Below are 14378 nucleotides of genomic sequence, written 5' to 3' on the forward strand. Positions count from 1 at the left end.
CTCTGACCTAACATAATCGTTTGTGGTGCTTTCGCCGTAAAGCTCTTTTTGAAATCGGACACTGTGGTGGGATTAACAAGAAGTGTATCTTTAAAATGGTGTGAAATACTTCCATGTTTGAGGAATTTCTAATTATGGGATTTCTGTTGTTATGAATTTGGCGCCCTGCACGATCCTGTTAGCGGGATCTCACCCCTTAGAAGTTTTAAAGGAGCATTCATTGTGCGGGTCTGGAAAGGTTTATATATCTTCCTGTCACATGTCCTTCACCTCTCTGTCCAGGGCACTCTTCACAAACAGCCAGCCGCTGTCTACTGCGATGCCAAACCCTGCTGCGTCTCCGTCAGGTCTCAGGTGGAATGCCAGTGGAGAGGAGGACCCTGAACCCGCGGTGTCCCGGCTCAGAGCTCGCACCTGTAGATGGATGAATTAAGTCCTTAATCAGAAATATTGTCTATTGTTATATACAGCAAAATATGTCCAACACAATGTTCCCCTTTCAACCTGTAGATGAAAAACAGTATACATGAAGTGTAGCAGATATTGGTTTAGATCTTATCTGTCGGAAAGATATCAGTTTGTCTCTGTGAACGGTTTGTCCTCTGACAAATCAACTGTAAATTTCGGTGTTCCTCAAGGTTCCGTTTTAGGACCACTATTATTTTCAATATATATTTTACCTCTTGGGGATGTCATTCGAAAACATAATGTTAACTCACTGCTATGCGGATGACACACAGCTGTACATTTCAATGAAACATAGTGATGCCCCAAAATTGCCCTCGCTAAAAGCCTGTGTTTCAGACATAAGGAAGTGGATGGCTGCAAACTTTATACTTTTAAACTTGGACAAAACAGAGATGCTTGTTCTAGGTCCCAAGAAACAAAGAGATCTTCTGCTGAATCTGACAAGTAATCTTGATGGTTGTACAGTCTCAAATCTTGATGGCATTTTGGACCCATCTTTTACGAACATATCAAGACTGTTTCAAGGACAGCTTTTTTCCATCTACGTAACATTGCAAAAATCAGAAACTTTCTGTCCAAAAATGATGCAGAAAAATTCATTCATGCTTTTGTTCCTTCTAGGTTAGACTACTGCAATTCTCTACTTTCTGGCTAGCCACATAAAGCACTAAATAAACTTCAGTTAGTGCTAAATATGGCTGCTAGAATCCTGACTAGAACCCAAAAATGTGATCATACACTCCCTACACTGGCTTCCTGTCAGCAAGGGCTGATTTCAAGGTTTTACTGCTAACCTACAAAGCATTACATGGGCTTGCTCCTACCTATCTTTCTGATTTAGTCCTGCCATACATACCTAGACGTATGCTACGGTCACAAGATGCAGGCCTCCTAATTGTCCTTGGCTTTCTCCTATAGAGCTCCATTTTTATGGAATGGTCTGCCTACCCATGTGAGAGACGCAGACTCGGTCTCAACCTTTAAGTCTTTACTGAAGACTCATCTCTTCAGTAGGTCATATGATTGAGTGTCGTCTGGCCCAGGAGTGGGAAGGTGAACGGAAAGGCTCTGGAGCAACGAACCGCCCTTGATTGTCTCTGCCTGGCCGGTTCCCCTCTCTCCACTGGGATTCTCTGCCTCTAACCCTATGACAGGGGCTGAGTCACTGGCTTACTGGTGCTCTTCCATGCCGTCCCTAGGAGGGGTGCGTCACTTGAGTGGGTTGAGTCACTGACGTGGTCTTCCTGTCTGGGTTGGCGCCCCCCCCCCCTTGGGTTGTGCCGTGGCGGAGATCTTTGTGGGCTATACTCGGCCTTGTCTCAGGATGGTAAGTTGGTGGTTGAAGATATCCCTCTAGTGGTGTGGGGGCTGTGCTTTGGCAAAGTGGGTGGGGTTATATCCTGCCTGTTTGGCCCTGTCCGGGGGCAACGTTGGATGGGGTCACAGTTTCTCCTGACCCCTCCTGTCTCAGCATCCAATATTTATGCTGCAGTAGTTTATGTGTTGGGGGGCTAGGGTCAGTTTGGTATATCTGGAGTATTTCTCCTGTCTTATCCAGTGTCCTGTGTGAATTTAAGTATGCTCCTTCTAATTCTCTCTTTCTCTTTCTTTCTTTCTCTCTCTCAGAGGAGCTGAGCCCTAGGACCATGTCTCAGGACTACCTGGAATGATGACTCCTTGCTGTCCCCAGTCCACCTGGCTGTGCTGCTGCTCCAGTTTCAACTTATCTGCCTGCGGCTATGGAACCCTGACTTGTTCACTGGACGTGCTACCTGTCCCAGACCTGCTGTTATCAACTCTCTAAAGACAGCAGGAGCGGTAGAGATACTCTCAATGATCGGCTGTGAAAAGCCTAACTGATATTTACTCCTTTGGGGCGGCAGGGTAGCCTAGTGGTTAGAGTGTTGTTCAAACCCCCGAGCTGACACGGTACAAATCTGTTTTTCTGCCCCTGAACAGGCAGTTAACCCACTGTTCCTAGGCCGTCATTGAAAATAATAATTTGTTCTTAACTGACTTCCCTAGTTAAATAAAGGTAAAATAAATTTTAAAAACTCCTGAGGTACTGACTTGTTGCACCCTCGACAACTACTATTATTATTATTTGACCATGACCATACCATTATGAACATTTGAACATCTCGGCCATGTTCTGTTATAATCTCCACCCGGCATAGTGAGAAGAGGACTGGCCACCCCTCATAGCCTGGTTCTTCTCTAGGTTTCTTCCTAGGTTTTGGCTTTTCTAGGGAGTTTTTCCGAGCCACCATGCTTCTACACCTGCATTGCTTGCTGTTTGGGGTTTTAGGCTGGGTTTCTGTACAGCACTTTGAGATATCTGCTGATGTATGAAGGGCTATATAAATACATTTGATTTGATATTGGTACAGTTTCGCGGATACAGATGAAGCCTATTTTGGACAACAAAACAATTTCAATGGAAATTGTAATTGTTTCTATTCCAGGAAATTATTACTGTAGTCTGGGTCTGGGAAACCTGCCCTCAATATAATTTTCTTATATACAGCAGAATTGTTTCCAAGACAGTTTTCCTCTTGGTGACAATAAAGGTTTGCACATTATTTGGATAGTCCCCGGTAGACGATCTACAGATACTCAAACTATCAACAACCTATCGACTGCAACTCTGTTGATACATAACAGCTTTGTGAGGTTACAGTTAGGAGTAGTTAGTTGAAATGTTGTTGACAGTTAGTTGAACAATCTACTGAACATACCTGTAGGAAGCATGTGCTGAGCGGGGTGTTCTCCCTCAGCTCCACGCGATAGGTCAGGGTGTCGAACACGGGACCGTGGTCGTTCTCTGCCTGGACATGCACCACAAGCATCATGGTAGAGCTCAGGTGGGGAGCGCCACCATCTTTAGCTGTCACCGTCAGGTCATAGCGCGGCGTTACATCGTACGACAGCTCGCCGACCAGCCGGATCTCCCCTGTACTGCGCTCCATGGAAAAGGTTCTTTGACCTCCGCTTGAGGTTGCGGTGGAGGAAATGTCAAAGGTCACCTGGCCATTGATACCGGAGTCCCGGTCTTGGGCCTGGACGCGGTAGACCATTGTCCCCATCTTTGTGTGCTCCGGGAGGAGGAGAGACTCAGAAGAGGAGGGCAGGAAGACAGGAGTGTTGTCGTTGATGTCCTGGATTGTGATGTGGACGTGGGTCTGACCGAAGGCAGGGGGCCTGCCGCTACGAGCCTGGAGCTCCAGGGTTAGAGAAGGCTGGGCCTCGTGGTCCAGAGGAAGGCTGGTCCGCAGGGCTCCGCTCTCTGGGTCCACGGTGAAGTAGCCAGCAGGGTCTCCAGAGGAGATGCTGTACAGGATGTCCTTATTGAGGACGCCTGGGAACAGACAGGGGAAGTTTCAAGTTTAATGTATTATTATTATCCTTTATGTACAGGATACACATGGTATACACTGTCCAACGAAATGCTTACTTGCAGGTTCCTTCTCAACAATGCTACAACGCCCCCTGAGTGCTGCTGTGTTCTAAGGCACTGCATCGCAGTGCTAGCTGTGCCACCAGAGATTCTGGGTTCAAGTCCAGGCTCTGTCGCAGCCGGGCGCGACCGGGAGACCCATGGGGCGGTGCACAATTGCCCCAGCGTTGTCTGGGTTAGGGGAGGGTTTGGCCGGCAGGGATGTCCTTGTCCCATCACATACTAGTGACACCTGTGGCGGGCCGGGCGCTGTGCAAGCTGACACGGTCGCCAGGTGTACAGTGTTTCCTCCGACACATTGGTGCGGCTGGCTTACGGGTCAAGTGGGCATTGTGTCAAGAAGCAGTGCGGCTTGGCTGGGTTGTGTTTCGGAGGACGCACGGCACTCAACCTTCGCCTCTCCCGAGTCCATTGGGGAGTTGCAGTGATGAGACAAGACTGTAACTACCAATTGAATACCACGAAATTGGGGAGAAAAAGGGGTTAAAAAAAAGATAATAAAAGTATAATGCGGGAAGGCACAATTTGTAGTCCAATATTTACACGTGTATTGCAGAAAGGGGGATTGGGGGGCAAGTGTTGAATTTGTGCAGTATTTAGCAATCATAACAAGAGTCTGGTAGTAGCAGTTGTGATGTGTGTGTATAGTAGCATGAATGTATGTGTATGAGTGCATATCTGTGTGGGTGTGTGCGTGAGTTAGTGTATGTGTGTGATGTGACGACCCTCCCACTCTGTCTGCCGAATTCTTTCTCTTTGCTCATGTTTTCCTTAAATAGGATGTTGGGGGGGCGGAGCCGGGAGGGTCGTCAGCGAAATGGGACACACCTGGGCTCGGGTGTGTCCCGGGATGAATACACCTCTTCCCCATTCATTGGGGAGACTCTATCCATGCAGACACACTGATAGATTTTGTTTTTCGCTGTTTTGTTTATTTGCGTTGGCACCTTTCAACACCCCTCATTATCACATTTATGCACGTAACCACTCCCTTACACTACTGACTACACACACCGTTGTTAATTGTATTTAGTTTACTTAAGTTAATACATATATTTTGTTATTCCTTATCTCCACGTTGTCTCCGTTTTTGTTACGAACTCTGAGCCGGTTCATGACAAGGGGGGCTCGTCCAGGATCTTGAAGGTCAGTGTTTGGGAGAAAACGTGGAGTTAATGTTAAAATCTGTAGGGGCTTTGTTTGCATCTTTTGTTACAGCTTGTTTGAGTTGTAATGTTTGGTGCCCAGTGTTGGTTGCCTTTGTTTGGTTGGTAAACTTGCCACTGCGGTGGATAGTTGGTTGTGTGCTGCGTTGGAGAGAGTATATTGGTTAGTTTCCAGGTTCTGCCCAGGCTGGAGACTCTTGCTCTACTCGCTGTTGGGACATCGGTCTGAGGAGGTGAGTACAATCGGCTGTGTACCACAGTGGGAGATTTGGGTAGGGTAGTGACACTTGCTACCTGGAGCTATAGCCTTTCTTTTTCTCCTGTTAGGCTTAGCAACGTGTTTCACTATAGAATACAATGGGCATGGTTATTTTGTTTGTTATTTTTGTGTGGTGTCTGGACTGAGCAGTTGTCTCGGGGGCACATCCATGGCTTGGGGGAATTTGCCAGCGTGCTAGGTGGTACGTTTCCATGCCAGCAGGCTACAGTGTGTAATTACCCACCGCAAATCCGCACAAAGACTAGGGTTGAGTTACTATAGGTTTTGGGGGAAGCTCTATATATATCTCATCTCTCTCCTGTGGTGCCCAGTGTGATTGTCATTTCTCTTGTGGTCTGTCCTGGTGTGTTCAGCAGAGGGGAAGAGCGATATTCTTTTTTTTTTTATTATTGACTTCTGACTATGACATCTAATATAGATGAGTTCATTCGCTTTCCATCAGAGGAACTGTTAGAATTATGTACTAAAGAACAGCTGTTGAAGATCACTGAACACTACAAATGTTGCTGAGGTCTGGGGAGGACAAGGTTGGCTGGGGCAAGTGGAAGTGTGAACACGCACCCCCTTGAGGCTGGGTCAATTTGGGATGCAGAGGCTGGGTCAATTTGTTTGTGTGACTGGTATGGTGTTCCGGGGTCCTTGTTGGTCCCCAGTTTTACGGAGGGTGGGGGGTGGGTGGGTGACGACCCTCCCACTCTGTCTGCCGAATTCTTTCTCCTTACTCTTGTTTTCCTTAATAGGATGTTGGGGGGCGGAGCCGGGAGGGTCGGCAGCACCTTTCAACACCCCACATTATCACATTTATGCACGCAACCACTCCCTTACACTACTGACTACACACACCATTGTTAATTGTATTTAATTTACTTAAGTTAATAAATATATTTATTAACTAATCTCCACGTTGTCTCTGTTTTTGTTACAAACTCTGAGCCGGTTCGTGACAGTGAATACAGATGCAATTGTGTGTGTGGGAGTTTATTTGTATCTTTTGAAGTGAGTTGACAAGATCCAGAGCCACTCCAGACGAGGAGACCAGGACCAGACCAGGCAGAGACCACTTCAGTTACAATATACTCCCCCTCAGTCATTTGTCAAGTCTTTTACACTATGACAGAGCCCTAAATATCCAAAGTAATGACTATAAAAACAATGTGCTGGGATGGAATTTGTGATTAATGTGATTTCTAAACTAGGTGTGTACAGTGGCTCACTGCCTATTTGAACAATTGGTACATGTAGCAAAGAGGGAGCACAGAACACCCCAGTGAGTCCTTTCAGCACATACTGCCCACACACACATTACCCCCCAACACACACACACCACCCACCCACCCCCCTCCGCACACACACACACACCCCCACACACACGCATGCTTTTAAACAGATGTTAGCAGTCCTTAACCAATCATAAGTTCGAATTCCAAGTCACACCCACCGTTCTTACTGATGGCCTGTACGATGCCAACCTCAGTCCCGCGCAGTACGTCTTCAGACACAGTGAAGCTGTACTGGCTGTGTTCGAACACAGGGGGCGCCACCAGGCCTGCCACCACACTGATGTTGACCCGGGCGTTGACCAGTGCTGCCAGACCCCCTCCGTCCTGGGCTGAAACCACCATGGGGATCACCGTGTTGGCCTTGCCGTGCAGCGACCGGGACAGGGAGATCACACCTGGTGGAGAAAGGACACAAAACACAGTGGTCAAGGTCAGACACAGCTCCAAATACACACACAGAGACATGAGGACGGACACACACATACTGTACACACAGCACCACATTAATAGAGCAGGTTAAAATCAGCAGGAACCCTGTTAAAAACGCTGACTCTAGAATCTAGTCCTGTCCCGGTTGCTGACATCCCGGTCGCCGTACTCCTGTGGCGGGCCAGGCGCAGTGCACGCTGACATGGTCGCCAGGTGCACGGTGTTTCCTTCGACACATTGGTGCGGCTGGCTACCGGGTTAAGTGGGCATTGTGTCAAGAAGCAGTGCGACTTGGTTGGGTTGTGTTTCTGAGGATGCACGGCTCTCGACCTTTGCCTCTCCTGAGTCCATACGGGAGTTGCAACGATGAGACAAGACTGTAACTACTGTAACCACCAAACTACCACGAAATTGAGGAGAAAAAGGGTAAAGAAAAAAAAACTAAAATACAAAAAAAAGCACAAACCTGTTTATTTTTGGTCATAGTTAAAGATGTATTACAGTAAAACTCCAACCTGTTTATTTTTGGTCATAGTTAAAGATGTATTACAGTAAAACTCCAACCTGTTTATTTTTGGTCATAGTTAAAGATGTATTACAGTAATACGCCAACCTGTTTATTTTTGGTCATAGTTAAAGATGTATTACAGTAAAACTCCAACCTGTTTATTTTTGGTCATAGTTAAATCTGTATTACAGTAATACGCCAACCTGTTTATTTTTGGTCATAGTTAAAGATGTATTACAGTAATACGCCAACCTGTTTATTTTTGGTCATAGTTAAATCTGTATTACAGTAATACGCCAACCTGTTTATTTTTGGTCATAGTTAAATCTGTATTACAGTAATACGCCAACCTGTTTATTTTTGGTCATAGTTAAATCTGTATTACAGTACAACGCCAACCTGTTTATTTTTGGTCATAGTTAAATCTGTATTACAGTAATACGCCAACCTGTTTATTTTTGGTCATAGTTAAATCTGTATTACAGTAAAACGCCAACCTGTTTATTTTTGGTCATAGTTAAATCTGTATTACAGTAATACGCCAACCTGTTTATTTTTGGTCATAGTTAAATCTGTATTACTGTAAAACTCCAACCTGTTTATTTTTGGTCATAGTGAAATCTGTATTACAGTAATACGCCAACCTGTTTATTTTTGGTCATAGTTAAATCTGTATTACAGTAAAACTCCAACCTGTTTATTTTTGGTCATAGTTAAATCTGTATTACAGTAATACGCCAACCTGTTTATTTTTGGTCATAGTTAAATCTGTATTACAGTAATACGCCAACCTGTTTATTTTTGGTCATAGTTAAATCTGTATTACAGTAATACGCCAACCTGTTTATTTTTGGTCATAGTTAAATCTGTATTACAGTAAAACTCCAACCTGTTTATTTTTGGTCATAGTTAAATCTGTATTACAGTAATACGCCAACCTGTTTATTTTTGGTCATAGTTAAATCTGTATTACAGTAATACGCCAACCTGTTTATTTTTGGTCATAGTTAAATCTGTATTACAGTAATACGCCAACCTGTTTATTTTTGGTCATAGTTAAATCTGTATTACTGTAAAACTCCAACCTGTTTATTTTTGGTCATAGTTAAAGATGTATTACAGTAAAAGCGCCAACCTGTGTCTTTGTTGAGGGTGAAGAAGGGAGAGTTGCCCCCGGGGACGGTTCGGTACATGACCCTCCCGTTCTCCCCAGTGTCGGGGTCAAGGGCCGTAACCTTGACGACAGAGGTGCCAGGTGCACTCTGGGAGCTGAGGCTGACAGCATAGCTCACAGGGTAGAAGACTGGTCTGTTGTCGTTGATGTCCAGCAGGTCAACCCTGACATAGGCCATGGAATTCAGACCGCCCTGCAGGGAAACAGAAAGGAAAATCTATCAATGAATCTAAAAGACAACGCTCATTGGAATGTGTTAGATGTGTCAGTTCCATTCTGTGTTGGTTTGTTGATGTTGGTGAATTTTCTGGAAAGGTCACCACAGTGTCCTGGGGTAGAAATGTTTTTGATTTCAATGTGCCTCAGTTAAGCTGAGCACCTTTCCCCCTTTATATCAAAGCCCAGCTGAAGTGAGTTAGGTGTTGGGTTTGCACCACTTCTAAGGACAAAAAGCCCTCTGTTCTACTAGACTTCACATGCTGTTGTATATCAGCAGGACAAAGTGGTAAAATAAAATGAAAAAAAGAGTTAGACCACATTAATAGAACAGGTTAAAATCAGCAGGAACCCTGTTAAAAACGTCTGACTCTAGAATCTAGTCCTGGCAGGTTGGTGGAGGGATACGGATTGATAGCTCCCCCAGGGAAACAGCAATCTGTCAGGATCTGTGTGGGGTGAGAGGGCTCGCTACCGCCGCCACAGAGCATAGAGCTCTGTTTCCCTGGTGGCTTGTTCTGAACAGAATACAGAGCAGGCTTTTCATTTGGCCGGACTAGTGAGAGGGAGGAGGGAGCAGTGGTTCAACTTATTAAATATTACTGCTGCCTGCCTGTCTCCTTGCATGCCTGTCTGTCTATCTGTCCATCTGCTTGCCTGCCTAACTGTATGTCTGTCTGCCTGACGTTGGAGGCTTTTTTTTTTCTCTCTCTCTCTCTCTCTCTCTCACTCTCAATTATTTTACCATGACTGCAGTGATTTCCTTTCATTTCTACCCTTTTACCTTCAAGTAGGATTTGGCGTGTGGCGCTACAGCATAGTCCTGTCAGGGAGACTCCTTCACAGCATAGTCCTGTCAGGGAGACTCATTCACAGCATAGTCCTGTCAGGGAGACTCATTCACAGCATAGTCCTGTCAGGGAGACTCATTCACAGCATAGTCCTGTCAGGGAGACTCATTCACAGCATAGTCCTGTCAGTGAGACTCATTCACAGCATAGTCCTGTCAGGGAGACTCATTCACAGCATAGTCCTGTCAGGGAGACTCATTCACAGCATAGTCCTGTCAGTGAGACTCATTCACAGCATAGTCCTGTCAGGGAGACTCATTCACAGCACAGTCCTGTCAGGGAGACTCATTCACAGCATAGTCCTGTCAGGGAGACTCATTCACAGTCCTGTCAGGGAAACTCATTAACAGCATAGTCCTGTCAGGGAGACTCATTCACAGCATAGTCCTGTCAGGGAGACTCATTCACAGCATAGTCCTGTCAGGGAAACTCATTCACAGCATAGTCCTGTCAGGGAGACTCATTCACAGCACAGTCCTGTCAGGGAGACTCATTCACAGCATAGTCCTGTCAGGGAAACTCATTCACAGCATAGTCCTGTCAGGGAGACTCATTCACTGCATAGTCCTGTCAGGGAGACTCATTCACAGCATAGTCCTGTCAGGGAGACTCATTCACAGCATAGTCCTGTCAGGGAGACTCATTCACAGCATAGTCCTGTCAGGGAGACTCATTCACAGCATAGTCCTGTCAGGGAAACTGATTCACAGCATAGTCCTGTCAGGGAGACTCATTCACAGCATAGTCCTGTCAGGGAGACTCATTCACAGCATAGTCCTGTCAGGGAGACTCATTCACAGCATAGTCCTGTCAGGGAGACTCATTCACAGCATAGTCCTGTCAGGGAGACTCATTCACAGCATAGTCCTGTCAGGGAGACTCATTCACAGCATAGTCCTGTCAGGGAGAGTCATTCACAGCATAGTCCTGTCAGGGAAACTCATTCACAGCATAGTCCTGTCAGGGAGACTCATTCACAGCATAGTCCTGTCATGGAGACTCATTCACAGCATAGTCCTGTCAGGGAGACTCATTCACAGCATAGTCCTGTCAGGGAGACTCATTCACAGCATAGTCCTGTCAGGGAGACTCATTCACAGCATAGTCCTGTCAGGGAAACTCATTCACAGTCCTGTCAGGGATACTCATTCACAGCACAGTCCTGTCAGGGAGAGTCATTCACAGCATAGTCCTGTCAGGGAAACTCATTCACAGTCCTGTCAGGGAAACTCATTCACAGTCCTGTCAGGGAAACTCATTCACAGTCCTGTCAGGGATACTCATTCACAGCATAGTCCTGTCAGGGAGACTCATTCACAGCATAGTCCTGCCAGGGAGACTCATTCACAGTCCTGTCAGGGAAACTCATTCACAGTCCTGTCAGGGAAACTCATTCACAGCACAGTCCTGTCAGGGAGGGTCATTCACAGCATAGTCCTGTCAGGGAGACTCATTCACAGCATAGTCCTGTCAGGGAGACTCATTCACAGCATAGTCCTGTCAGTGAGACTCATTCACAGTCCTGTCAGGGAGACTCCTTCACAGCATAGTCCTGTCAGGGAGACTCATTCACAGCATAGTCCTGTCAGGGAGAGTCATTCACAGCATAGTCCTGTCAGGGAGACTCATTCACAGCATAGTCCTGTCAGTGAGACTCATTCACAGCATAGTCCTGTCAGGGAGAGTCATTCACAGCATAGTCCTGCCAGGGAAACTCATTCACAGCACAGTCCTGTCAGGGAGAGTCATTCACAGCATAGTCCTGCCAGGGAAACTCATTCACAGTCCTGTCAGGGATACTCATTCACAGTCCTGTCAGGGAAACTCATTCACAGCATAGTCCTGTCAGTGAGACTCATTCACAGCATAGTCCTGTCAGGGAAACTCATTCACAGTCCTGTCAGGGAAACTCATTCACAGTCCTGTCAGGGATACTCATTCACAGTCCTGTCAGGGAAACTCATTCACAGTCCTGTCAGGGATACTCATTCACAGTCCTGTCAGGGATACTCATTCACAGTCCTGTCAGGGAAACTCATTCACAGTCCTGTCAGGGATACTCATTCACAGCATAGTCCTGCCAGGGAGACTCATTCACAGCACAGTCCTGCCAGGGAGACTCATTCACAGCACAGTCCTGCCAGGGAGACTCATTCACAGCACAGTCCTGCCAGGGAGACTCATTCACAGCACAGTCCTGCCAGGGAGACTCATTCACAGCACAGTCCTGCCAGGGAGACTCATTCACAGCACAGTCCTGCCAGGGAGACTCATTCACAGCACAGTCCTGCCAGGGAGACTCATTCACAGCACAGTCCTGTCAGGGAGAGTCATTCACAGCACAGCCCTGCCAGGGAGAGTCATTCACAGCACAGTCCTGTCAGGGAGAGTCATTCACAGCCCTGTCAGGGAGAGTCATTCACAGCACAGCCCTGTCAGGAGAGTCATTCACAGCCCTGTCAGGGAGAGTCATTCACAGCACAGCCCTGTCAGGGAGAGTCATTCACAGCCCTGTCAGGGAGAGTCATTCACAGCACAGCCCTGTCAGGGAGAGTCATTCACAGCACAGCCCTGTCAGGGAAAGTCATTCAAGTCCTTCACAGCACAGCCCTGTCAGTCATTCACAGGAGACTCATTCACAGCACAGCCCTGCCAGGGAGAGTCATTCACAGCACCCTGCCAGGGAGAGTCATTCACAGCACAGCCCTGTCAGGGAGAGTCATTCACAGCACAGCCCTGCCAGGGAGAGTCATTCACAGCACAGCCCTGCCAGGGAGAGTCATTCACAGCACAGCCCTGTCAGGGAGAGTCATTCACAGCCCTGTCAGGGAGAGTCATTCACAGCCCTGTCAGGAGAGTCATTCACAGTCAGGGAGAGTCATTCACAGTCCTGTCAGGGAGAGTCATTCACAGCACAGCCCTGCCAGGGAGAGTCATTCACAGCCCTGTCAGGGAGAGTCATTCACAGCCCTGTCAGGGAGAGTCATTCACAGCCCTGTCAGGAGAGTCATTCACAGCATAGTCCTGTCAGGGAGAGTCATTCACAGCCCTGTCAGGGAGAGTCATTCACAGCACAGCCCTGCCAGGGAGAGTCATTCACAGCACAGCCCTGCCAGGGAGAGTCATTCACAGCACAGCCCTGCCAGGGAGAGTCATTCACAGCACAGCCCTGCCAGGGAGAGTCATTCACAGCACAGCCCTGTCAGGGAGAGTCATTCACAGCACAGCCCTGCCAGGGAGAGTCATTCACAGCACAGCCCTGCCAGGGAGAGTCATTCACAGCACAGTCCTGTCAGGGAGAGTCATTCAGACTCTTTTATTTGTCTACACTACTGAAAAACGTTCTGCTCTGCTGTGTTCTGCTCTGCCTGACTGGGGAGCTGCTCCCCTCTCTACAAGCTATCCTGGCTCTGGCTCTATAGCTGCGTCTAATAGCCAGGGTACTGCTAGCTATATGTCTGCTGTGAACCCTGCTGTGAAATATCGGTTAAAAAGACCCAGTCAATTGTTGGAAGCATCAATTATACCAGGGTGCTGGAGTTTTTCTTCTTTTAGCCCTGTTGTGATAAACACTGTGAAAAGCACTGCTTTAAGAGATCACGGTCAGGGGTTTAATGTACTCACAGGGAGAGATTATGTGCCAAATGGCACTCTATTCCATAGGGCGCTGGTCAATGGGAATTGACTATGTAGGGAATACGGTGCCATTTGGGGATGTAGCCATTGGATGAGGATGAAGAGATACAGTAGGTGACTCACCCCGTCCACGGCGGTGACGGTAAAGTCATAGCTGGTTGGTCCCTGATCCCTGTCCAGAGCCACGTTGGTACAGATCTGTCCTGTCTCCTTCCCTACAGAGAACTGGGAGGGAACAGCACTGTTGATGCCTGACCCCAGAGAGTAACTGATGGAGCCGAAGGAGCCGCCGTCCGCGTCTGTCGCTGTCACCTGGAAAAGGGGAGATAAAAGAAAAGGATTCATGGGTTAGACAGTTTGTCTTAAGGGGAACTTTCACTGTTACACCTACAGAGATAGACACAAGAATACACCCACAGTAGGAGCTAGACAGATAAGGAAATATTCAGCTAGCAACAAGACAGATAAGGAAATATTCAGCTAGCAACTAGACAGATAAGGAAATATTCAGCTAGCAACTAGACAGATAAGGAAGTATTCAGCTAGCAACTAGACAGATAAGGAAATATTCAGCTAGCAACTAGACAGATAAGGAAGTATTCAGCTAGCAACTAGACAGATAAGGAAGTATTCAGCTAGCAACTAGACAGATAAGGAAGTATTCAGCTAGCAACTAGACAGATAAGGAAATATTCAGCTAGCAACTATACAGATAAGGAAGTATTCAGCTAGGAACTAGACAGATAAGGAAATATTCAGCTAGGAACTAGACAGATAAGGAAATATTCAGCTAGGAACTAGACAGATAAGGAAATATTCAGCTAGGAACTAGACAGATAAGGACGTATTCAGCTAGGAACTAGACAGATAAGGACGTATTCAGCTAGGAACTAGACAGATAAGGACGTATTCA

At 46.9% G+C, this 14378-nt stretch overlaps 1 pseudogene; it reads right to left on the bottom strand.

The window, feature by feature from the left end:
• LOC112266120 overlaps positions 1-13870 on the bottom strand; it is a 46676-nt pseudogene extending 32806 nt beyond the window's left edge.
• Positions 13871-14378: the final 508 nt, after the last annotated feature.

Source organism: Oncorhynchus tshawytscha, linkage group LG13 (assembly GCF_018296145.1).
Source record: "Oncorhynchus tshawytscha isolate Ot180627B linkage group LG13, Otsh_v2.0, whole genome shotgun sequence".
Taxonomy (NCBI): Eukaryota; Metazoa; Chordata; class Actinopteri; order Salmoniformes; family Salmonidae; genus Oncorhynchus; species Oncorhynchus tshawytscha.